This window comes from Lagopus muta, chromosome 8 (assembly GCF_023343835.1).
Source record: "Lagopus muta isolate bLagMut1 chromosome 8, bLagMut1 primary, whole genome shotgun sequence".
In the NCBI taxonomy this organism is placed as follows: domain Eukaryota; kingdom Metazoa; phylum Chordata; class Aves; order Galliformes; family Phasianidae; genus Lagopus; species Lagopus muta.
The window spans coordinates 30,013,451-30,040,731 of NC_064440.1; the positions used below are offsets into that span (position 1 = coordinate 30,013,451).

Below are 27,281 nucleotides of genomic sequence, written 5' to 3' on the forward strand. Positions count from 1 at the left end.
GTGGAAGGGATAGCGGACTGTCCAGCTGTTGTTCTCTGCTGTGATTTTTTTGTTTGCTTGGCTTTGACTTGAGCATGAGTAAGGCTCCAAAACTTTAACTAGTCCTTATTGACTGGACAAATACAGTTTTAAAAAATGATATGTCCTGACAGTAAAAATGGTTACTCCTACATTAGCATCATCCTTGCAAGAACTGATTGCTGCACACATTTGTTTTGCTGCTGACAGATGTAGCACAATCATTTCACTGTATTTCCTCCGCAGGAGAAAAAAAAAAAAAGGCTATCTTCAAGTTTCCAAACAATAGTTTTTCTTTGTTCAGCTTTCTACATATATTCTCCAAATGAATAACACAGCACTTTGAGTAGCATAATTTAGTTTTGCTTGCAAAACTTCAAAACTTTAGCAGATCTTTCCAGAGGTAAATGCAGTTTAACCCATTTTACTACGTTGCCCAGCTTGAAAAGCACAAGACATACTATTGTGAGCACATGCTCTACAAATCCCACAGGACCACTCTACACACTTCCTGAAACGTGCAAATGAAGTTTAAAAGCACATTATTGAAGTTCAACAGATGATGAAAAGGATGTGAAAAACACAGATGTCTGTTTCAACACGGGTAATCAGAAAATTTCTAGGCAAATATCAAGGAACAGACAGCAAAAGAACGGTGAGGATAAATATGCCTGCAACTCATCAAGCACCTGTGTGATTCTTGCAGTTATACAGGCTTCACAACATACACCAGATGTTTTCTCTTTTCAATCCTTTCACTAAAAAGTCAAGAGGCTCACCACAATTCATTAGCTAAGTGAAAGAACAAATAACTTTCCATTCCCCAGTAACTCTAAACAAGGATGCTACAAAATGGTTTTGTAACTCTTTAAATTCACAGATATGGGTTTTTTTTGGTTTTTTTTTTTTTTGGTTTTTTTTGTTTCGTTTTTTTAAAGCACACAAGGTCAATATTATAATAATGGATAATTCTCTTATGGAAATCAGAAGTATATCCTGAAAGCAGTTTTAACTATGTCAAAAAAAAAAAAAAAAAAAAAAAAAGGGGGGAGGAGGGGGTGGTACTACATTATTTAAACCTAAACATATCTATAAGGCCTCAAGTCAAACTTATTATACCTTCATTCATCTGGGGACACATTTCACCTCTCCCTCCAAGGAAAAGAAGAAATATAGGAATTTTAGGCATACACAAAGCTTTGTAGAATACTTTCTTATATTTTACAGTTCCTAAGGTGTGCATTTCCAGTAAGTACCTTAAGTCATATGGAGAAATAAAAACCATTGCTTTGCAAACTACTAATGATTCCTTTTCTCATTACTAATTTATAAATATATTCATATACTTTTGAACTTATAAAATGCAGAATTGTTTTTTAAAAAAGCTTTGGCATTACCTTCACATACATGTAGACTGTGAGATTGAACACTGACCCCCTGCTACTCAAGTCACTATATTTCTCATTAATGTTAATACATTCAGAATCATTGCTTTAATTGTTTAGCATCAAAGACAACATTAAGTTGTGTTCGTACAGATAAATGGAGGTTTAAGTGATTGTGACAGTTTTCAAAAGTGAGAAATATTTGGCAATGTCCATTCCATCACTCCAAGTAAATCAACCTCTTAGTGAGTACCTCACAAAGTAGATTATATTGGTTTGTTAAGCGTAATCGTATTAGATTTGTTTTGCTTACCTATTTTTTACCCCTTCTGAGTACAGTCTGAGGAGTCTCAACATTTGGACAAGAATATAATATGAAATGTGATACATACAGATATGAAATTCATACAGAAGCATGGAAACCAAAATCATATTTATTAGTAAATTAATCTCCTTATCTCTTATAAAGATGGTATGTGTTTAAGTAGTTTAGTATAACGTGCATTAAGGAGAAACATTCAGGTTTTGCACATTGTTACAGTTACTATGAGTTTTATTTTGAGATCTTCTTTCAAGTGATGCATCTCAGAATAATTTAACAGAAGTGATAAGAACCTCAAATATATACGCCCACATAATAGACTTTATAAGCTAGCAAGGCTTAAATTTCTTTTGCTTTCTCAACTAGAAACGTTCTGTATGTTTTAACACGCTTGGGACAAAGAAAAATGTGTAAGTTTTATAAATCTTGACAGATCTGCAAATTTATACTCAAACACCCACTGCATTTAAAGCAGAGAATGGCACTGACTTCTTGGGACCAAGATGACACAATGTCCATTCCTGCTCCAATTATTTCCCACCTTATTGAGACATACTGAAAATCTAATTCACAGTTCTGATACAGCATTAGATTTACATTAAAAAAACTCTCAATAGGACATCTTCAGTATGTAGGTATGAGTGCTTTCTCCTGTCCATCACAAAGCATATGAGACTCTAGCCATAACCTATACACCATTCTGTGTAATAAATGATATGAAGGTTGCTATAGCCATAAATGTATACCTTCTACAGGAAGGGCATCATTCTGTACTGAATCCTCACCATCAGAGGGAAGAAACAAGTACAGGTAACTCTCTTAAGTACACTGAGATAATCTGAAACCACTAACAGCAGACACAGTGACTGATCCCGTAACTCAACCATGGGATGCAGAAGGCATGCTGGGGAGAAATGGGGAGGAAGCAAGTACCAATATCTGACATGTTTTCAAACAAAGAAAATTCTAGGTTTCCTGAAAATTAAGGAATTCTTCAGCAGAGCAGTTCATGAGAACTGGAAACAGAACCTTACCAGAACATTTTCTACTGAACGGCTCAAATGCTCACCCCAGGTATTTGTTTTGCCCTCCTTCCCATTCAGATATGAGCTGATTCAGATATCAACTCGTCTCAGGCTTTGTGTACAGTGGACTAGCAAACGCTGAGGCAAAACCACAAGAGCGGCACAGCATGCCATCTCTGTCAGAAATGTACAGAATCATATAATCACAGATTATCCCTAGTTGGAAGCAGACTCACAAGAATCATCTAGTCCAACTCCTGGCTCCACATAAGACCACCCAAAATTGAAACCCTCTGTCTTACGAGCATTGTCCAACTGCTTCTTGAACTCCGGCAGCATGGGGCTGTGAGCACTGCCCTGAAGAGCCTGTTGCAGTGCCTGACCACCTTTTGGTGAAGAACCTTTCCTAATACAACGCCTCAGTTCTCCTGACAAAGCTCCAAACCATTCTCTCATGGTCTTATCACTGTCACCAGAAAGCAGAGCTCAGTGCTCCATGTGAGGAGCTGTAGGATGCCACGAAGCTCCCTCTCAGCCTCCTCTGCTCCACACCCAACAAAAGCACCTCAGCTGCTCCACACACTTCGCCCTCTAAGACCTTCACCATCTTTTTTGCACTACTTAAACTTCACAGCCATATTTTCTAGAATTCAGCACATGGATTCAATCTTACTTTTCAAATGCATTTGTGAAGGTGAAGAATGCCCATGTAAAGAACAATACACCAGTATACGTGATATACATGAAATCATACCATAGACATCACATCTTTATTTATAAACAAGAGACAAGAAACTACAGCATAACCCCCAGAGGACAACGTGAGTCCCTACAGCATTGAAGCACTACAAAAAGCACTGCTAAAGCAAACTAAAACTAGGCATCAGCTGGGGAAATAATAAAAACAGAACCACCAACATAAAACTGCACTCTATAGCCAATTGTTACCTCAATAGACATGCTATTCTCTCATTCCTGCAACTACATACTCATTTCCAATAAAATGAATTATGCATAGCTGTTCAGAATACTTAAAGTCACTCCCAGGACAGTACCATATAAAATGCTAGTATTTGCTAATGAAAAATAAATTATTTAATGTTTCAGATGCATATCTTAATAACTTCATGAAAACTTGTATCCTGCATTTCTGAAACAATTTAATTTCACTATACTATTCAAGAATCAACCTCACAAGAATTGAGCATATCTATATTCATGTATTTGACACAAGTCCATTTCAATAGAAACAACAAGGAGTTCTGAAAGAACAGCTGTGACATCACAAACAAAACTGAGCACAATGATGACTGAAAATTGGAGCAACTTAAAAGAATTTCTAGAGTAGGGAATAGTCAGTACAGGACAGCGCTAAAAAATTCAGCTCAGAAACACAGCTCATCTTCAGCTAAACTCTCCCACAATCTATTCTGATTTAATGGAAAACTTACAGAACAGGACTAAAGCAAATATCATCCTTTGGCAACTGCGTGAATACATAAACATAAACACCTGCAAAGGTGTACAGCATAAACTGGATCACTGATGGCACGCAGGAGAATAAAGGCAGCTCTAAAGACAGGATGGAATGCCAGCCTCCAATAATTTTATGGCCTCATTCCTCGTATTACAACAGAGAGCACAGTGAGGATCAACCAAAGAGAATGGATGCTACCTCTACTTCATGGAACTTCGTCCATGGTACTGTGAACCAGAATTTTTGAGTATGTGTGACATTCACTATGGAATCCAACAAAGCTTTACAGTACACTTTCTCTCCACACTTTCTCTCTCTTTTGGTTGCTTTTTCCAGCTATCATTGCTACTTGGTCTTTCAAATTGTCCTAGCTTGCCAGTTGATCTTCATGAAATGTTCTGCTATCAGAGGCACTCCTGCTGTTCTGTGATGAACATAGGATAGTGCACTTGAGCAAGTTCTTTGCTAAATGACACTTCACTTAAGAAATTAATACTTAAGAAGTCTCTTGTTCAGATTCCTGGAAGAACAGAATCAATTCACCACATATCTGGAACTCTGCTCAGCTACCTGATTAAATCTCTCTTATGAGGAAATAATCCTGTATTTATCTAAAGTATTTACATTTACCATATTATTCCCTTAAGCCGTTTATTGCTATTTGCATTCAATAAAGCAAAACTTGGTGTTAATCATCTTTTTTGCTGCTGTTGTATGACATTAAGAGGATGTCTTGTCTTAAAATACTTAGCCACCATATTACCTAAAGCATTTACAGTCTTAGGACATCGCAGGATTGGTCTAACTTCCTGGTATCAATACAGGTCTGCAGTGCTATGCAGTTTCCTATCAAAAGTATGGTGGTTGCTTCTCAGGGTTTCCCTTTTTTTTTTTTTTTCCTTTCTGTTAAAGCAAAAGGGAAAAAATGCACAAAAATAAGTTACCTGTGCTTCTTCCCTGTTAGCTTTGCATGAGAAACAACTTTTGCCCAGAAATCTAAGCCACGTATCAACCTCATATTTAATATGGGATTGTTCGTGGTTTTGTGATATTTAATATTTTTGTTGTTGTTTGTTTGTTTTAGTGGTGTTTTTTGTTTTATGTTAAAGATACGTTAAAGCAACAACTATCTGGCGCTGTGTCCCTATTCCTCAGTGCAGAGTAGGCTCACATGCATGAAATCACATCTTTTGCACAGGATGATGAACAACCTCACTCATGACATTTACAACTGCTGATTCACCTGTTTCATGACTTCTCCTTTACAACCCAGTGATGAAATTATTTCAATTGATAACTCTGTGCATTAGAAAATGTGCACTTTTCTTCCTGAAGTCAAAACTTTGATTTTTTATTTTAATTTTTATGCTCTTCTATATTTTCTTTGTATTTACTTACAAAAAGAACCAACTGCTCCTTGATGTCTCTTTTGACCTTACCTGTATTGTAACAGCTGCAAATGGGTACACTTGGCAGATCCCCATAGGTCAGTAACCAAGTGGTACAGAACTTCATTTGCTGATAGATAGAAAGCTGCAAGCAGACACCACCATTTTTCCTGCTCTTAATTGATTAATCAATTAAGAGCAGGAAATTACACTTTAAGAAGTTTTCTTTGCTCAGTGGACTTTTAGCTATAACAGTACCATTCAAATTCCTCTTCAGAAAAAGTTAAACTGCATTTTTGGTGTTTATTTTTGGTGTTGAAAATATACATACTAAGTAGCACCAAACACTAAGTACAAAATGCTTTTTTTGCTTTCAGTTGCTAAGACTTCTAATGTACTTTCATACTCACCACTAAGCTCTTCGCTGCATATTTTTGCAGTTCGAGATGTGTAACAATGTAATAGTGATATTTCCAAGTACAAAGTCAGAATCATCATTACAGAATTTGAGTCATAACTCCCCAGATCAAGGAAATAAAGCAACCTGAATTCATTTTTAAATTTGCCTCAAGTGACTGAGTCAAAATGCTAACAAAGCACTGTTTTTACTCAAGACCAGAATGCTGCATTTTACATTGTATTTTTCACAACAAATATGTGCACAATTAACAGTGCTTATCTGATGAACACAGACGCACTGAATTGCAGAAACTCACCTCAATCATTTGTCTAAGCTCTACGGCTATTGCAAGTACCAGCATCATCCATCTTGGCTACCTGCTTGTCCTAAATATCCATACAGCTCCCACACTGTTACTGTATTTGACACATCATTTAATCACATAGTAAGCATCTGCCAACTTTGTAGGTCAGAGTTGCATTTTCTAAAAAGCAGAGTAAGGACAGGAAGACCAATGCTCCAGAGAACACATTTCTCCCATCATTTAGCCGTATCGGATAGAACACACTGCAGATAAAGTACTTCAGTGGATACATAAGAAGTGTGAAGAGTGAGATGGAGGAAATTAAGTGCTAGAAACATACTCCGTGCTTCCAGAAGATATCCTATGAATAGAGACATGGAGCACACTAATATGCAGGGCGCCCACATTAAAGCAACGCAATGAGAGGGCAGAAGCACATTCAGATAAATTCTAGTTGTAAACTCTGAACCACTCAGTGCTGGAGAGGAACAAAACTAACAGTTGTAAGACTGGCGGTTTTATATTAACATTATTTTTCAGGGATCTGCTGAAATACTTTGTGAATAACTCTTCAACAAATATATACCACCTTACAAATAAGAAACTGCAAAGCACTGAGCTGTGTCACTTAATACAGGTAGCAGAGGACTCTCCATAGTTGATCATAATACTGACTGCCACAGCTCAGCCCACCAAAGGCAGATGGGCAGCCAACCATACATACTCGCAGAAGTCTTTAATATTTATGCCCCAGTATGGCAGAGTAACCATTAGAACAGTAAATGGAATCTCTGAATAAGTCTGCAAATCTTAAATTCACTCAGGAAAATGAAACATACTTGAAAAGGAAGGAGGTGAAGGCAGCATGTAGAAGAGAAAAGCCCTGCTTGCTGCTACCTGATATCAGTGCAAGATCAAAACTGAATTTCAAAGTGGTACATTAATCTCTATATTTCTGATATTTTCAGCACTTTTTTTTTTTAATTAGCTTTAGGTGCTATAAAATTCATAGAGGGGAAGAAAAAAAAAAAAACAAACCAAGAACACCAACCTTTGCTAAAAACAGTAACCTTTGATTTTCTGCTGTGTTTCATCACTGAAAGATGATCTATATGGTTACCCAAGCCCAATTTTTTTTCATAAAACATGAAAGATATTTAATACATATATATAAAATAGACCATAATGTAAAGTTTCCTGTCAAAGTGCATTTTCATTTAAAAGCTTGCAAGAATGAGTAACATTTGCTCAGAAAGCTCCTTCATTCACATTTTTTCCTCTCCTTTTGGAATTCCAGTCAAAAATTCAAACCAGAGCTGTTAGATACCATATATGTCTAGTGAGCCAATCAAGATTTTTGTTCTTTAATGGCTAATCATGCAGCAAGATTTTTCAACTATCAAAGAAAGGATTTATGTAAAACCTCTCAAAATATTGTTACCTAAGCTATCATTTGCAGTCCAGACAGCATCTAGATGAAGCAACACATCTTAGATCACGTTACTTGTCAAACATCTGTAAGCATAATCAGTGTTTGTACTTCCATTCCAGAAGTGAAAATGTCCTTTTGACAAACAGAAGTCAATAAAAATCAGGAGAATAGGTTAGAGAACCACAGAAAGAAATTACGATTCACAAAAGACCTTAACTACACTTTGGGCAGCTCCAGCCTTCACACTTCGGTGTCACAATGAGCTTAAAGATGACGATGAAAAGAAAGCAACAGTTTACTAAACGAATCCAAATAGGTGTCAAAGGAGCATTTCAACAGTTTATGTCTGCAAGAAGTCAGAATCAAACAGCCTAGTAACCAAGATTACATGATAGTCTAAATTTTTTAATTCTGGAATTGAATTCCTGGCAATGATTTACAAACTTAGAAATGTATACAAATAAAGAAAAATAAATGAAGCATGAAATATAGTACCATTATTTTTAATAACACTACATGCTTGCATGCTATATCCACAATCATGGAGATGTGAAACGCAATGTGTTTGGACTGATCTTGAGATGGGGAAGGAATTGCAGTTGTTCTTTTCTCTCCAGCAGGATAAAAGCAATAAAAAAATCCTTCCAATTTTTTTAAAAAGGATGTATTTAGGGAGAGAGATCTTAAGGTGAATTATAAAAAAAAATAGAAAGTGGCAACAGGTGGCACGTGGAAATTCAGAAGGAAGCCTTTTTCCGTTTCACATCTCATGGAAAAGGAATTGGATAAAAAAAAAAAAAAGATGATATTAGCTAACAAATATATGCTGTGCAAAGCTACTGAGCTGTTCACCACACATGGACTGGCTAGTTTTTAAGACTACAATAACTCAAAAGTATTGAAATTCAGTGAACAAACTTGTTTTTATTGTGGTGCTTTGCTTTCTTTAAAATAAATAAATGAGGGGCAGATGGGGAGGGCTGCATCTCCCCTACAAGCAATATAATAGACTACAGAGCTGTCTCAGAGAACCATCCCAGCTGGCCTCTGAAATTTGGGTTCGTTTGTTTAGTCACACTGAGAAGTATACCTCTGTAAATACAGAATGTGACAACCAATATAAATCCCTAATCTAGCCAGTCGTTGTATCTGTTATAGGTAAGTAAATATGGGAAGCAAGCAGCCTTCAGGAGGAACTTCAACAGCAAAACATTATTAGCTCAAGACACTAACAGATTACAGACAGATAATGGGCAAGATGCAGACACAGTCGTTTCCAACTCAGTTCAAGCAACATTATTTGTTCGTTTGGTGAAAGGACAAGAATTATAAACCCAGTAACAAAACCCATCACATTTTTGTTAGCTTGGATGCTTTAAAAATCAGATTGTATGTTTTCAGGCTGCTGGTAACATTTTTGGAAATCACTTAAAATACTACTCATTTTATTCACATAGACATAATACACAGGACTTACAGAATATTTTTCATCAAACAAAAATAGCATGCTGTTAGTAATCAACATTTAACACACTGTCTCAATACACAATTTTACTATAATTTCGTCTTCCTTTTCTAAGACGTACAGCACAATGAAAAAAACCACCAATGCACAACCATGAATAGAAGCATAAAGACCTGGTAACAGTTCTCTTTTAAGTTTCAGTGTAGTAAAAAAAAAAAAAAAAAAAGCTAAACAAAACATGGAAGAACAATAGCTTGATGATCGTGATGAGAGACCAACCAAAGCAGTTCAGACACAGGCTGAGCACCATCACTACTACAGAGAGACTTAGAATGACAAAACACGTTATTTCTCAATGCACAATGTGGAAATACTATTTACATTTTCCACATATGCAAGGACTGCAACCACATGCACTGCAGAAGTTACTAGATGCTGATCCATAGCTCTGGTAGCCTTTTGGTTACCAACATCATTAAAAAGTTTGAAAACGTAGTTAGATTCTAGTATATTGCCTGCAAGCATCTAAAAATCAACAGCATTTATAAGACGAATAAGTCAACAAAATCCTAGAATGGTTTCTCAACATGCAAACACCATCATCACTTTTGCTTGGTTCTGTTGGTCAATTCTAATAATTCAAATAAGTTCAAATAAGGAAAAATTACTCAACTGCTTCAGGATAAGCTACAAGATTAAAAAACAAATACAAATCAAAGTCCACGTCATCAACAGAATCTGCAACTTCTTATTCCTCTAGATAGCCCAGACTGTTTTTAAAGGAAATTCCCAGACATGCAAAAAATGTTTAAAATTAAGAAATCTTTCTATTTTCTATATCAATCTTTCCCATATTTACCAGACTCCACTTTGAAGCAGTTGCAACACCCCCATTTAATAGTACAGCAGACAACCTGAACATTCAATTTCTGTTCCATAAGTTCATGGTTTTAAATGCAGCACTAGCAGACCTAGACTTGAACTGGTGAGCAAAGCAAAACATAGTCATTATCATCATGGATTCATTTGACAGACTTATCTTTAAGTGTACACCGGTTTGGAAACTGAAAGTTAATTGTGACTTAACATTCTGAGTTCTGACGTTTTCATCCACCTAAAAGCTGTACTTACACTACTAAGAAAGGAATAGCCATCTGGACATTTCACTCGCTCTAAAAAAAGCAGGCAGTGAGACCACAACTCTTTGTTTGCAAGGACCTAAGAAAGATACAAAGTTTTAGGTTACAGCAGTTACACCCCTGGCAGTAGAAACAAAAGTTAGCTCACTAACTTAAAGTGGTTTCATGGTCCTCTTTCGGGTTATCCTAAAGCCAAAACTAGTTGTTTCGATGTCTGGCATTTTGGTTACAATGCTCATTAAAGACATATTTGAAAGGAAGCAATTCAAATCACTTGCTTTTCCTCCAAAACCACCAATCCTTTCTGAGGTGGATACTCATTCCTTATTATGAAGATTCATCTAAATAAGTAATCCACTGAAATTGTGCTACTTGACTTACTATTGCTCCTCAAAAGATGGCCTATTAAGAAATATTACACCCAGAGCACCTTGGAAAGGAAAAAAGCCAAGACCTGCCAGGAAACAGAAAGCTGCCCAAATTCAAAGCTGTCTTAAAGAGAGCTTACTGTGAGTCAGCAGAATTGTCTCATTTCAGCCTTCTCTCTCTCCTCCTCAGGCACACACTAGTCTAAACTACAGCGAATATTCAGAACTATAAAATCCCAGAGCAGAAATATGCAATAGTAAGGCTAAGGCTGATACAAGCTATAGATACTTCTGCAACTGCGAATGATTCTTCACAGCATATGTACAGTGGAGTAGATAAATTTGCTCAACTTGCAGGAACAGTCTAGATGTGAACACTACCTGAGTTCAATCTAACTAATAAGTACAAGCTAGGCTGCTGACATGGCTGCATTTCTGCGAGGACTGATCACATCCTTTTTCATTTCTGACTTGTTTTTCATTTACTTCAAAGAAAAGGTGAGTTTCTTTGCACTGATGCATACCTAAAGTAGTAACTTCATCAACTGTCCTCAAGGAAAGTCTGCAGTCAGCTATGTAGCATCCCTAGTAATTCATATGAGATTATACAATGATTTTAGATAAGAATTGTGCTGAATTTAGCTTATCAGATAAAGATAAAATACAAACTATAACAAGAGATCTCATAGAGTTCTGAGTCGTTGGTATCTTCTACCAAGCCAAGTTTGAACCCACACCCAAACAGCTGATGTCAGCTAAAACAGCTGAGATGTTTCTGCTGTGACATTTAGCGTAAAAATGAGTGTACACTGTTCACAGTTATAGAAGTATGTATTTCGTTTTCATGGACTCATAAACTGGTTTGGGTTGGAAAGGATTTCAGATCATCTAGTTCCAGCCCTCCTGCCGTGGGCAGAGCTGACACCATCACATCAGGCTGCCCAGGGCCCCATCCTACCTGGCTTTGACCAACCCCAGGGATGGAGCATCCACAGCTTTTCTAGGCAACCTGTGTCAGTGCCTCAACAACTTCTGAGTAAAAAAAAAAAAAGTCTTACTAATATCTCATCTAAATTTCTCCTCCTTCAGTTTAAAACTGTTTCCCCTTGTCCTATATAATTGTTTTTAAGGCAGACAGAGAAAGCAAAAAGGGAAGATGGGAAGCAGATAAAGCAACCTTCTTTCCTCAGTGCTTCCACTAATATCTGGAGGTCGCAACATATGAGATCTTTGTCTTTTCTCCTTCCACCTATAATATCTCAGAACATGTTATCTTAGACCACTTCCAAGCATCCCAATAATAAACTTTCTCACTACCGCAAAGTCTGTCTTGCTGCTTTATCCAACAGCAGAGAGACAAAAACAATACAAAATACAACTCAATACACAAAGCAGAATACTACTTCAGTCATTATAATACTATTTTAGTCATTATTATCATAACAACATTTTCAAGGCCACAGTGGTTCTCTATTGCACTGATAACTTAATATGCAAAAAGAAGCAAGAGGTCCATGCCAGAGTGCCTTCTTGAATCACAGGAAACCAGAAATGCCGAGGAAGTGTATAAATCACAGACAACACCATAGTAAGGTAGCATACATCGTTTCATACAGAATGAAGACAAGTTTAACCAGGAAGATGTAAATTAATAACCACGTCAGAGAAGAAAATGCAGAGGAGAAAGAGACATGAAAAATTAAACTGCCCTGGCAAATATGTATCATGACAATTCAATGAAGTTCAACTTAAAGCTCAGGAAATTCCCCCAAAATTTGGAATATCACACTTGCACTTGTAGTTCTGTGAATGAGTAAGGATTAGATGCTAAGCTGTCACACTGCACAGCAAGTGTTGGTAATCCAATGGGGCAACATTTTGCTCCTTGTATCATGCACTAAGCCATTCAGTTCATTCAATTAGGCAAGTACCAATGCACTAGATCGTCCAAAATCTTCATCTGCATCCAATAGTTCCTGCAGTGTTAGCAGTTCTTAATTACAGAGCAGATCTCGGTTCTGCTGGCCTCCTGTCTTCTACAAGCAAATCCTCAGTTCTTACAGTTATTTAAATTAACAAGGATAAAGCATCTAGGATTACATCTCAACTGTACCTCAAACTGAAGGGCAATTAAGAGTCTGACCTTACACATTATGCCAGCAGGCACAGCAATGCACCCATTTCCTTTAATAATACCACAAAAAAATTGAGATTACTTTAAAGCATTTAATATCACTGCTTGACTTTCAGAGATACTAAAGCCTAACGTTGGACTAAAAATAAAGATCATATAACCTAGAAGCATCTTAAAAGAAAGGATAATTGCCTATAAAAAAGAAATTAATTAGAAGTGCAGCAGAATCTTTACCACCTGCTGAATTTCAGAAAAGTTTAATGGTCCTCTAAAAAGGAACAACTCGCTCCCAAATAGCAGGATGATGCTGGTAACACAGGTACACAAAGCAGCTCAAGGTAATACCATGAAGCACATCTGGAAGCTATTTTGCATCTTCAGTCAGACACGATGATACCGCAGGCAATATTGCCAAGCAAGAAAAACCAGTGACAGCAGCAGCCCACCTACTTGTAAGAGCAGAGATTGTGTGACAGACAGAGGGAGGTGCAGTGGCAGCCTGGCAGAAACAGCAGAGAGAAACTGAGCTTTAAATAAAAAGACCCTTGTCAGCACCACCAAGCACGTAGATTTGGTTATTATTACACAGGAACACAGTGTCACCCAAACACTCTCAAGCAAAAAGAAAAAAACCCAGGCAGGTAGATGCCTTCCAATTGTTTCCTAAAACACCGCAGGTCATGCTGCCCTGCACAGCAAACTGTCAGGGGACTGGTCAGGGCCAAACACTGCACTGAAGTTCCACACTGACATGCAGTAACAAGAAGTAGGGGATGACAGAATACACTGCAAGTGGAAAAAGAGCAGGACTGTCTCCACCAGCTTCAACGTTGTCTTGTACTGCACTACTGAACTGCAAACCACAGCGTTAACCTACATTGGAAAAGTTTCAGTGTATAACCATCCTTTCTTGGGAGAAATGACAGTTACACTCCAGGGGCTGGGCCAAAACAGTCAGGAAATTATGAATCCAACTCATTTACCCTCAAGTCTGACTCCTCTGCACAGCAATGTGAGTTATCAGCTCAGCTTGACAAAACCATTTAGATGCTAATATGAAGACAAATTCTCTACATCTTATAAAAATTGCTTTGTGTAACTACAAGCATCTCTGCACCAAACCTCCAAGAAATGCAAAACATCAGGGAATGCAGAAGTCAGAGTTCATTAGCTTGCTCCAATTGCATGAAGACATTTTTATTATGTTAATTTATTTGAATAGGCCATTAAAATATAAATCCAAATAGAAAGTCTGGCCAAATAAATATTGTGGCTACTTGAACAAAACAAAACCTTTCCAATAAAATGTGAAATGGCAATTCTACATTAAGTGCAACTGCTGCCTTCATCTTTCTTCAGATCTTGACTTGCCTGTTGGAAAGAGAACAGAACAGGCATTATTTGTCCCCCTGGCTCCTCACGCAGGTCTCTAAAGAACACTTAACCTAAACAACCAATTTATGGTATTAAGCTCTTGGACATTAAGTATCTCAAATTCCACTTCAGGGTATTAGGCCAACTGCTGTTTAAATTATGTGTAAATTGGCTCAATCATGACTCTCCACTGGAAAGATCTGCCTTATAGATCATGCCCTTAGGGAATCAAATGCTTTAATGACAACCTACCACTAAGCTAATCAAGAATCAGAAATGGAGTTAGAATTAACTAAAGCAGAAGCACTGAAATAAAGACAAAAAAAGTCAATAGCGTTATCTAGCTAAAACAGGTCATGCATAGTAGAGTTTCCCACCATTTACTACTGCAACACATTACTACTATAATAAAAATAAATTTTAAGCCTCTGCAAAATAATATAAGAAATTTGCAACTCTTCTTTTAACTTCAATTCAGTGAAATTACAACTCATTCACAAGTTGGAAGTTTTAAGTCCCATCACCAGTCGATATCATATCTCAATCATGTCACTGTTTAATCCTAGCCATAAAGATTTCTGTGTGCGAGTGTATAAATATACTAAGTAATTTCTGCTGTAACCTTACAATACTATGTTCTTTCCTTGCTCACAGTAAAGGATGGATACTAAACCTACATACACCCATATAAGTTCAAGTATTCAGTGCTCTTAAAATAAGTAAAAGATTTTGCACTTAAAAACTGCTTGGTATTTAACTTCCAGGAGCCCACATTCTGCACAAGCCTGCTGCAAATCACAAATTCACGTGCAGGTTTCAGTTTCTAAGCATGTTAAGTACATTTCAAGTAAATCTGCATCTACAGAATGGTTCCATGTTTTGGTCAGGAAATCAGTCCTGTCAACAACATTTTTCTACAATGGGTCTGGCTTTGACCCATGCTGTGGAAATCATTATCAAGTGCAGAAATTAAGGCAGAATGCAGTGCACACATGGGATAGGTTTTGAGGTGATACTGTCAGAAGAAAAATAAACATATAAATCCACGTCCTCTCATTTGTCCTCAGGCTACAAGATCCTTTTGCAACTCACAAGCTTAGGTATTTTTTGCCTCAGCTCTCAGAAGCCCATGTAAGAATTCTTCAGCAAAGCCTGACGAAGTAGTGGCGCAGTCTAAGGAAGAAAGTTAAGGACAAACACATCTCCTGTTCTATTTTAGAAAGAAGATTCAAAAACAACAGCCTCTCAGCCAACCAGGAAATTAGAATCACACGATACGTCTGAGGCTGAACTGGGAAATACCAGCATGAAGTCATGAGCACACACACTAACTTCTTGAAAAACAGCAACAAATGAAGATGTCGTGAAAATAATTCCGAATCCAAAGAGATTATCACTGAAAAGCAGATAGTATTTACATACACCTAATGTCATGGACATCAAGACGCATGAGGGAGGTCAATGAGAAACACAAACTAGCAAATAGGTTTTGAGAAGTCATGAAATGGAGGGAGCATTTTTAGGAGGCTGTAGTAACAGGGCAGGAACCAGCCTGGTGGTGCTAGGTTAAGCACACACTCTGGAAAGCCAGCAGCATCAGGCTGACTCAGCTGAAGCTGTCTTTTAGTACCACACTTTCTCAGAATTACTTTCAATGGATTTCTGGATTTATATACAAATGATATGTTTAGTCTCACATCAGACTAAAGAACATGCTGCCAACTTTTACCTTACCTTCATTTAACTGAGCTAAACAGAAAATTCACTTGTCCAAATGCTCCTTGTTCCCTACACACACTTAAAACATTCGGCTTCATTATTTTATGTTTTAGACAAGTATATCACGGCCACGTCCATAAATAACCCTCATTCATCATTGTTAAGTTCCTGGGTTTTGCATTTTTTCCAATAAATCAATAAGAACTTCACAGCTGCTGCCTTTCCTTTATCCAGAGCAGCTTTCCTCTCTGTGCTAAAAAGAAGCAGGGAGATTTCAGCAGTACTTCCAATCTAAGCACCAAGTTTTCACGTGTGGAGAAATGAGGGACATCAAAAGAAAAAAAATGGAAAAAAAAAAAAAACCAAAAAAGCAGGATAAGAAAAATTGATTTTTAGTATTCATGCCAACAGGCATAACCCTCTCAGCAACATGGTTACTTACACATAGTAACTTGGCCAGAGCTCTGAGTCAACAGCTTGGAGCTGCCATACTCTAAGGCTGACCATGCCAGAGGTATTGCTTAATAGTGAAAATCGACATGAACATGTTGTGTAAGCAACACAGTCCATTAACGTAGCCTTTCGGCTTTGTTCAAAGTACTTCAAACAGAGAAGTATAAGAAAAGTCTAATTTGAATTCCACGAGCTTTAAAAGAAATCAGGACCTCTCAACTATCATTTCAAAAGCATGCATATTAATTTACAGAAATGTAAATGTAATACTCTCCTAAGTAAGCAGTCTGACACGACACGACACGTGACTAAGAACACGACAGTGTTCTTAGTTTTAGGATACAGGTAAAACAGAAGGTTTTAAAACACTCTTACAAGCCCTACTAAACTTTTCAAGCAGCCCTACAAATTTAAATCTTGAAATTTTGAATGATTCACTTAGAAATATTGAATCACACTACTCCTCTCAATCCTCATGGATCTGATAAGAACATTCAGGTATGGAGTTACCAAGACACAGAACTTGTACCTAACCAGCAAGGGATTACTACTTCCCGATCCATGAAATGACTTAGTGACTTTGTATACCCCATGCAGAATTTACCTTCACTGCTCTGTTTATTGCTGCCTTTATGTAAGTCTTTTTGTAGAAATATAGATTCCTGTCATTTTCACTTCCATACTTATTTCCTGGCCATACTTTATTTCTTATTTAAGAAGTAAACACTCCTCATCATATAACGCCTTCCTTCACTGACTTCATTGCCAGCATTTTCCCATTAGTTCTAAACTCTTTTTCAATGAAATCAATCCAATTAACTTCTTTGCCTTTTTCCTAAGGCAAAGATGTCAAGTAAAACCAGACCAGGTGCCAATGCCTCCTATTTGACAATATCCTCTGATGAGATCCATCATTGTGTTTCATTTCATTGTTCTCAAGAACAGAGCTCTCACATCTAGGGCTCACAAATTGTAGAAAACAAGGCCTTCCATCTCTGGCACAAAGCCAAATCAAAGTATTACACATGATCAATACCCTGCAATAATGAATAAATAATGCAATTAAAATTAACAATAAAATTGTCTCTCAGAGTATGACACAAGAGTATAGCATTATCCATTTTCACTCATGACTTTTTCTCAGCTAACACTTTCTTCAAGGGCAGTGTCAGCAACTGCTAAGGCAGAAAAGACCTTACTGTGTTTTGTCACTCGGTACCACCAGCTACAGCAATTTATGTCAGTTTACAATGCTTAGTATCCCACTACCACTTCTCATACTTTGGAGGTAACAAATCTCAAGAGACACAAAAATACAGTGTGAAACCAGATAACTGTTCTAGGCCATATCCTCTGCTTCCCAAGGGAGCACCATGCCTCATGTTCAGCACCATTACCTCAGATGACATCTCAGAAGTGTCTCTGGATAAAAGGAAAACATACAGCAAATAATTTGTGCAAATAGTAAATAGTGTTCTTAAATAATTTTCACTTCTACATTTTCAGTCTTCTCAGCATTTCAGCTACTTGATGATGATGGTAAACTTATCTCTACCCAAGAGTCTTTAAGACCTATTCAGGTTCAGTAATTCAACTGTTACAAGGGTGACATGGCTTTCTTCCTACTTCTCCCCTTCATACTTTCATTCATTCTGAACAACTGTCTGAATAATATCTATATATTTATGGCTACAAGCTTGTACAAACAGATATGCACTTCATGTTTATAAAAGTGAGATTTTGAGATGTTTACTGTGAGAAAGTTAATCTTGTATTTCACTTGAACCTCAGAGTGTTTCTCCTGAAAGCAAGGCAGGCGATAGTTCAAGTCCAGATCTTACCTCAGCTTTAAATTAAGGACTTACTGTTCATTTCACATTCCCAGTAAAGCAGAGGAACAGCAACATAGCCAAAAAGGCTTCCTGACCTGTACAAAGAACATATTCTATTTGTGTTGGTAGGTACAAAAGCCATACCTACTGGACAAAACATTATCTTTGCATATTAATACTCCAAGTAATTTATTTTCACAAGTTGCTGGTATCCTCAGTTTCCTATCTACTTTAAAATAATTACAAATGGTTCAGCAAGTTCTTGACCACATCCTCAAACACTCCAGCAAGTCCTTCAGACCTGCTGATTTGTACTGAGTATAACACACATTCATTACTGTTTTTTAATCACCAACCCAGCAGAAAATTAAAAAACATCAGTTTATCTCCTCATTTTTTTCCTCTATAAACCTCTATTTAAAAAACAGCTAAAAAGTAACGCTTGCAAAAAAACTCAAATGAACTGTCTGAAAATGATTCTTATTTGCTACAGGCTATTTTTCTTTCTATAATTAACAAGAATGCATTCTGTCTTTCCAGATTTTCCTGTAACCTGCTAAGTCCAAAACATACCCCAAATGTGCCAGACTAATGATATAGTCTAGTAATAGAACAAAAGTTGAGTGCCAACATATCAGAAACACTTTCTAACAGACTGTATACTGCACCACAGCATTGCAATTTCACTACCTTGTTACTTTGCCAAACAAAATACGTGTCAGTATTATTAATTACACAATACATCATGCTCAATATTTGCTTCTACAATGCCTTTGTAGGAAAACTAAAGAAATAAATACTGAAGGTTATTTGTGTCAGAGTATGTCATAGAAGTTCAACACACAAAGACTTTTCCCTTGGCTTCACGTAAACTGAGTCCTGGTGCCATTTGATTGTCATGACAGTACCAAACTCTGTAAGCAAATGCTAACCCCCTCACACTGATACTCTGTTTCTTGAATTTAAACAAGAAAATTACTATCTCCATCTTTCGCACCAACGTATTTGGTTTCTATTCCAAATACGAACTACTTGAGGGTTTGAGATTTGAGACAGGGGAAAAATCATTAATCCACGCCACAAACGATGTCTTAGTTGTCTATGAGCCCCTACAGCTGAGCACTTCCTATATCCCTGGAGACAAGAGAAGATCTTAGCAATCTGCTCCCATCTACAAAATCAGGTTTTAAAGACAGCATCCACTCTAATGTTTTTCCTTCTACTCCCTCATAAACCCATCTAACAGAGTCTGAAATAGATATTTGTCATTCATACTTACTTTGACGTTTCACTCTAAGGAGTCAAAGCCTACTTATTTAAAAAAAAAAAATCACTTTAAACACAGAAGAAAATAGGAATAGGAGGGTAACTGAACAGCAGCGCTGCTTAAACTTGACTTTCTGCAGTAAAAGCAGGACAAGAGAAAAGGCTGGGGGACTCTGGAAAACAAATCTCACTTGTGCAGCACTCAAGACTGGATTAGAAGGGACAAGTAGAAATGGTTTTTTTGTTTTGTATTTACTTACAGAACCCTGTCATGCCTGAAGCCACTCACATAGCCACATTCCAGAAAGTTGTTATTCAGGACAACTCATTCCTGTTGCACCATTCACAGTTAGGGTAACAACCTTTCAAGAATTAGACTTACAGGGCAACTCTTAATTGAAGGACTTGGTTGTGAGAAGCAGCACAAGCTCTACTAAAGACACAGAAAACATGCAGAGAAGTTCATGTACTGGAATTATCAGAGGAAGGCTTTTTGTTGTGCTGCGTTCTTGTATAGAGGCCAGAAATCAGTTGTGGAGCGTGGCAGCATTTCTCGAGCTTGATATAGTTGGGCAAATAGCATCTGTGACCTTGAGCAGCAATACCCCGCCCCATTTACAGATCTTGATATCATTAAATATATTTTCAAGTGCACTAAATACAGAAGTGGTAAGGAAGATTTTCACTTGCGTATGTCAAAAAAACTCAACAGTCACACAAAGTCATATAATGCACTGAAAGGAAGCACACAAACTCCACTGATAGATTACAGTGCAAATCACACAAGTCCTACTACATGGTATAAGCTGTTCTTGGGTATTCCATTTTCAACTCTACTTCCCAATGAGAGAAGGTCTTTGTAATTAAAGCCTGATGGAAGCAAAAATCAATTCTTCAAGGCAGCATTTTAGTCAAGGTCAAATCTGTGCAAGACACATTATGCTTGATATCATCTCAGAACAAAGGGTTCCCTGTTATTTCAACTTCATTCTTCAGAAATTGAAGGAAAAAATCCCATTTTATCTGTGGGCACAGAGGCCCAAAATCAAGTCTACATTTTGTCATAGAACATAAAGAAAGCAAAGCTCAAGTACTGGAAAGAGTGAAGCAACCATGTGGTTCAAGTGTTACAGCAGTGCCACCCAATAGTGACATACAGCATACTAGAGGAGGAGGCACCATCTAGAACACACATGTGATAACAACAACCACATTCAAATAGATAAAAAACATCTTCCCAAGTCTGATGGCTGTCTAAACAACCTATATAGTCACAGGAAGAGGAGTAGGAAGCATTTATAACTTTGATGTGGTGATTAGAGTTCTCAAAAGTAAAAATGAGCAAACCAATTAGTAAATATATATATATATATATATATATTTTTTTTTCATTAAGAGAAATTCTTCTTTTAAGGTTAATTCAGGGAGCAGAACATTAGGATACTTCTCTGAAGGAAAGTTCTGACTTCTTACAGCCCAAACATCACATAAGGAAAAGATAAGGAAAAAAGCCATCATAAGGGATTAAGTAAATTCCTCGATAATACAAATTCACGTCTTACACTTTAAATTAGGCCATGTAGATATAATAAGAATGTATTTGCAAGGATGAAACTGAAGATGCAGGCCTTCTAAGGCAAGAGAGAAACATCAAAGTAGAATACAGCTTAAATCCTCTGTAGGAGAGAAATTTATTGCAGGGATATTTTGAAGATCTCTAAGATTAGAGAAATGAGGAATATATACAGCCCTATCACAACTATTTTATTCCTATTGTTTAATTTATGCCCAAATAATAGTTAGAACCTGACAAGGAAAAATCTCCTTAGGGCTGCAGAAAATTCCCAAAAGCTTGAATTTGAAGAAATGCTGTATGTCTGAAATCTTAGTGATGCTATGGCTTCCTGATGGACAGCAGGTCCAGCTAAGGGCAGGCATGAATTGTTTCAACACATTAATGTGAGAATACTTAATGAGCCATCTGGTAACCCAGAGTTACAGGGCTTAGTACAGACAAGCCAGGTGGCACTCACACTGCAGCCTTCACTGCTGTGACTTGGGGCAATCTACCTGCCACAATGGCAGCAGTCCATGAACCCATTTTACTTTCAGACAATACATGACATGTTTTGCTTTATAACACTGTTGTTATCCTTTTTTTTTTTTTTTTAATTGTTGTTAGCATCCTTAAAAAAAAAAAGTAGAAAACGCAGCAACTTCCACATTGCCATGAAAGAACAGAATTGTGAACATCTGACAGGTCGGTGAATCAAGAGTTAAGATGCAGTCCTGTGCTCATTTCTTATCAGACCATTAAATGTCACCTAACTGCGCCCCAGCTGCTGACCTGTGGCATGGAAACAGCATGAGCACACAGCTAAATGAGTAAGAAGATTGGTGGAAAAAGCTTAAAGATGCGCAGAAGCTTGGAAGTATTGGTAAGCAAAAATTGTTTTGGAGAACAACTTAAAGATGGGAAGCTGGCAGAAATTAACATTTTTTTTTGCTATGTGAATGGAAAGAACCATGTGTGAATGCAAATCTTTAATGGCTACATCTCATCTATTAATTTTAATGTTCAAAACAGTTATAAAAAACTGCATCAGAGTAGTCAGGTAAGAACTCCAGACAGTTCTACTGTGAAAAATAATACCCAGCCCTTTGCCTTATAAATACCAACCCAGAGCATATTACATAAGAGTTCACACAAGCTTCACCCCCCTGCCAGTCTTCATACATGTACAAAATCCTCATTCTCACATGAACTTTGAGATATAACAAAGTCTACAAACAAGTAGAAAAAGCCTGTCATGGTGCAGTTAAAAAAAAGCATTAAATCTTCAGACGTGCCCTGGAATAAAAGAAAAACCTCACTGACCAGCTAATATTTAAATTCTGCCAGAAAATGCAAAAAAAAAAAAAAAAAAAAAAAAAAAAAGAAGAAATCCTTTGTTATTTAATGCATCAAAGAAAAAATCCAAATCAAAACGCTCAGCTGCCAGAATATTTCAGTTAACATGAATACTGTACAAAGACTTTTCTGATCTGTACCCACGTTAGTTCCAAAACACCTATGAGATTAAATAGTTTTTATCAGATCACAGTGATGAAAATAAAACTCTTAAGCCAGCATACTAAATCACTGTAACAAATCACTAAATCGCTGTAAACAACATAAAAACCATAAGATCATTGCATAAGGTTTTCTGCAGGCTCACGTGGGTGAAGATTCCAATTCTGAGTTCATTCCTAGACAGCAGAAGTCCCACTGCATTCAAAAGCAGCTTTGCTCGCTGGAGCTGTTCTGTATTGTGCTGTATTCCTTCATTTAAGAAAGGTTTACACAGTAACCCTAAGTAGTGAAGAATTTACTCGTTGTTATTGCTGGCTCTCTCATAAGCTGCCAGACCTGTAGCAGGCCTACAAGTATCTCTGAAACCTCACCATCTTCACTAACACAAAGAGATCCAAACAAAAAAAAACCACAAAACAAAACAGAAGAAAACACCTTAGTTGTACAATGCTAGAGTTCAGAGTGTACTCTGGATAAGAGACTATAGTAATAAGTATAGTCCAAAGATAGATACACTACTGGGACCAGAGCTAGAGATGGAGAAGATGGAGAACATGCAAAGCTAAATCGTACCGCAAAAAAGTGAGAGCAGTGTCCTATTGCAGCTACCTGTACTAAGTTGGTTTCCCCACCCCCATTTGCTTTGGGAATTACATCCTTGATCTTTGGAAGAGGACCATTTTAAAAATAGTACGTGAAGTAAGCAAAGCTGAAAGCGGAGTGAGGAACATCAGAAAAGACTTTCCCAATTTGCTAAGCTGACACACAAACCAAAAAAATAAGGCTGGAGTAAGATTCAGGAGCAGATAATCACACTTATCAGTGAATCACACCAATTATTTGCTCCTGGAAAGGCTGTGGGTTTTAGGCTTGACTGAAGTCCAAATCAGAATACATAAATCAAATAACCACAAAAGTTTCATCATATCCTATCTTCGCTTCTACATGAGACTTGCATGTTATCAAAACATCTGCACACCAGAGGCAGCCCTATATTCACCACCACAGTTCTTAGACAGCAGTGTATGCTGTCAAAGGTTGTTTTGTTGATTTTGTTCAAGTTTGAGGCTGAGAGCTAAACCACACAGATTCAGTCCATACTTTTCAGGATGCATTAAACTTTGCTCTCAGACTTGTAACAGCTTTATCGTTTAAACTGGCAAAATGCAAAGCAGCCAAGAAACCGGAGATGGGGATGTACATCTCATTCCCTGTAACACAATGATAGCAAAGTAGCAAGGTCCTAGGCTGCAGCAAGTAAGGATTTGCTCAAATGCAACAGCAGTAGGTGCAGAAACAAAGGAAAGAATGTGCTTATCTTTGGAAAGCCTCAGGTACACAGGGATATCTACAGATGTGTGCTTGCTTCCACTGCCAACCCTTAAATAACATCTGGTAAGGGGTGCATCCTGGCTCCACCCCTTCTGATCACTCAGATGAACTGCATGCATCTGAGCTCCCCTGGGTTGGCCCAGCCTACCCACCAGGTACTGAATCACTGCTTCAAGCTGTGACACCCCCAGAGCCAGGGTGAATGCAGTGACTTCTCAGTGCAAGTTCTTTGCATCCACTCATCAGTCCCTTAAGCATAAAAGCAAACTTAGCATTCTAAGTCTTCTCTTAAAATCTGTTATCTGCTCGCCTTAAAGTGATTTAAGGAAGGAAGCAAGTACTTTTCTGTTTGGTTTTATTTTTTGGTATTGCTTTACATTCCTGTTCGGATATCAATTGTGATTTAAACTCAGCCAAGTTACTCATTTGGAGCCAGTTTCAAAGAAAAAAAAAAAAGAATTGTTTTACCCAGTGATAGAGTTTGATTAGATTTGTGACTTATGGTAAACTATTCAAATAAAGCTATGTTACAGAAGAGAGCTCGCCTAAATCCACACAGCCCATGAGTACATAAAACTGAATTACTTGAGCAACATAGCCCCTAAAAAACATGATTTGTGATAATTTAATCCCTGCACAAACGGGTATAAAAAGGAAACAGAACTGTTATGGTTGGAAAATAAAACTGCCAACACGAGTACTGTAGCCCGAGTGATTTTCCAAATAGCCACGTTACTTTCCAATAATAAAATATATTTTCTCTGTATCCAGACAGAAATGTAGTAAATAGATGCACTGAACATCATAATCTAAGTTAGTTCAATTCTTCACTTCTAGGTTTAGGAAAAGAAAAACAATCTGCGTGTTTTCAAACAAGAAACAAAATCAAGTTAGGAGCTGCAAATCACACAACACACGATCCCAAGCAATTCATTGCTCTCTTTCATTGTCATGTATAGAATGGCCACATAGTGATACACAAACAAATCTGGAGCAGCTGACACTGACATCGCTTCCATAACAGAAAACGTCGCATGATAAAATAATCAAAAAGATAAAATTCCTATTTGACCTTACATCAGATAGCGTTACTTTAATTGATGCTTCTATGAATAAAAGTCACGTCAACATCTATTGATTCAATGTCATTCTGGGCTGTTTATGAAAAATGCCTTCAGTGTTGAAGCTGGAGGATTTCATACGGTGACAGCCAACTGCTAAGGACTGGCAGGGTTCAGAGATGAGTCTCTGCCATCTGCACACAAATACCTGTCAGTTGTTTACTCAAGAAGTAAATATGGAAGTTAGAGTCACTGCTACTAAAATACATATAGCCCTGTTCAAAGAAAAAAAAATGAATATGATTACATCCTGCGGTTACAATGACACCTTTAAAACATATGTAGCCCTCCAGATGTTGCGCAGCATATTACTTGTAAGCAAGGTATAAACAAATAGTGATAATTTGTCAAAGTCAAAATTTCAGACTGTCCTGCAAATTAGATTCCAATGATTTTAAGTCTCTTCTGGGTTGTACTTCTCTACTACGATGACACCTTTCAAAGATCCTCCTTGACTACAGTACTTAAGTTGGAAACAATATTAATCTGCTGTTGACTGAATCTATTTTATCCTTAACTCTAGGCTTGGAGCATCCATCTAATGGCATGACATGAGCTATGACTGTACTTGTGAACAGAAACAATACAAGCTACAAACACCATGAGATTTGCTGCGACTGCTATGATTATACAAACACTGCAGCACCACATCGTACAGAAGACTGCCCCCACATTAAAGAAAATTGGTTTGGTTGATGCAAGACATAGTAACATGTCAGAATCACCAGCAAGCCTGATGCTGGATGTTTCGTTACCCACCTCAAAAATGATCCAGAAAAGAAAAACAAACACAGCAAACCAACAAAAGGGAAAGCAAGAAGGTGTAGAGCACAGTGCTGGAAGCACTACAAATGAAACGGTTTTTTTTCTGCATCCCTGACAACTTCCTTGGCGTTATTCCAGATTGCCTTGGCCACAGATATTCCCTTTCCTTTAAGATAAAATACCACTATTTTTTGACACGGGTGTTGACAACCAGTTGGCATGATAAAACATTTAGATAAATGGTTCTTAAGCAGCAGGTTACCTACCTGATAGAAAATGAAATCTCAATCTTCAGATGTATTTTAAATCTAGTTAAGTATACTTTATCCAGACAGTAATAATAAAAAAAATCAAATTGCCAAACTACAACAGTACATTTAATTCTCAGTTTCTAAACTAGACTGCATATTGAGACAATCGGTGATTTGTTGGCACGCTCTAATCTAGAATAAAGCTACTGCATAGCTATGTTCACAATGGAAAAACTCCTTTAGCCAGAAGCAAGTAAAACAATCTCTTTAAAGTATTTAAGATGGATTTCTCAATGAACTAAGAGTATTTCTCATCAGGAAAGGGTATTAAGGTGTGGACATATGGTTTTTTTAATTTAAATATATATACACATACATACACACATATATATGAAGCACAATACTCATTATAACAAACTTCTAATATTCTATATATTCTGTGGCGTGTGTACCAACATTCAGAGGAACAAAGATTAAAATACAGTTCTGCAAAGCTCCTATGCATACTGAATTATTGCCTCCATTGCTTTCTTGATTAAAACCTCTCTCTGTTGAGATGCCACAAACCAGAACTGGCATAGTCTGACAACAAGCCATTGATTCCTGCAGTTATCTACAGTTTGTGAATATGACAGCTACAAATATGTTGCAATTTGTGCTCTGCCACAAACTGCTATTGTTAGAGTTGGACAGCAATAGCTATCTATTCCAGTTAAACACAAGTTCATTATCATATTATATCGCATGATGGAGCATTGGTGATGTCATGCTTGGCAAGCACTTGACTGAATAAGGGAAGATATCGCTTCTAGACGATCTTGCAACATAATTCCATTGGAACAACTCTGTCCATATCTACTCTTGGCCAAATGAACAAACAGCCTTTTTATTTTCAAAACACACATTACTTCTCCATGGTGTTTGAAACAATAATTTTGATAATAATATAACTTCAGTCTATCGGTACCTTCTTGCCAGGTTAGAGTTTGAACCAATCCTTTTCCAAACCACACAAAAAACCTACAAGGCATTCTTTCATTTACTAATCTTTGTGATTATTCAACATTTGTAATTAGCAAGAGAAAAAAAAAACAAGACAGGGACATGCTTCCTTCATGGTGCATTACAGGTATGTTTGCTTCAAACACAGTTAAGTTCAAGCCTGTAGTCATTTGCTTCCTTGCTGAGCGTTACAGAGGCTAAGAGCCTGCTGGACTCATTGGACACCTCCATTTTGC

At 37.2% G+C, this 27,281-nt stretch overlaps 1 protein-coding gene across 13 annotated transcripts in view; it reads right to left on the bottom strand.

The window, feature by feature from the left end:
* The window catches only part of GULP1 (GULP PTB domain containing engulfment adaptor 1), a 273,935-nt gene that overhangs the window by 208,470 nt on the left and 38,184 nt on the right, over positions 1-27,281 (bottom strand). Inside the window, exon 2 of one of the 13 annotated variants that reach the window (XR_007378707.1) lies at positions 10,348-10,434. The exons of 10 other annotated variants lie outside the window; for them this stretch is intronic. The gene's annotated coding sequence lies outside the window, so the exon portion shown is untranslated. Of the gene's footprint in view, positions 1-10,347; positions 10,435-18,244; positions 18,311-27,281 lie in introns of those variants that run through there. 2 more of the 13 variants (XR_007378708.1, XR_007378710.1) reach the window with 2 other exon arrangements.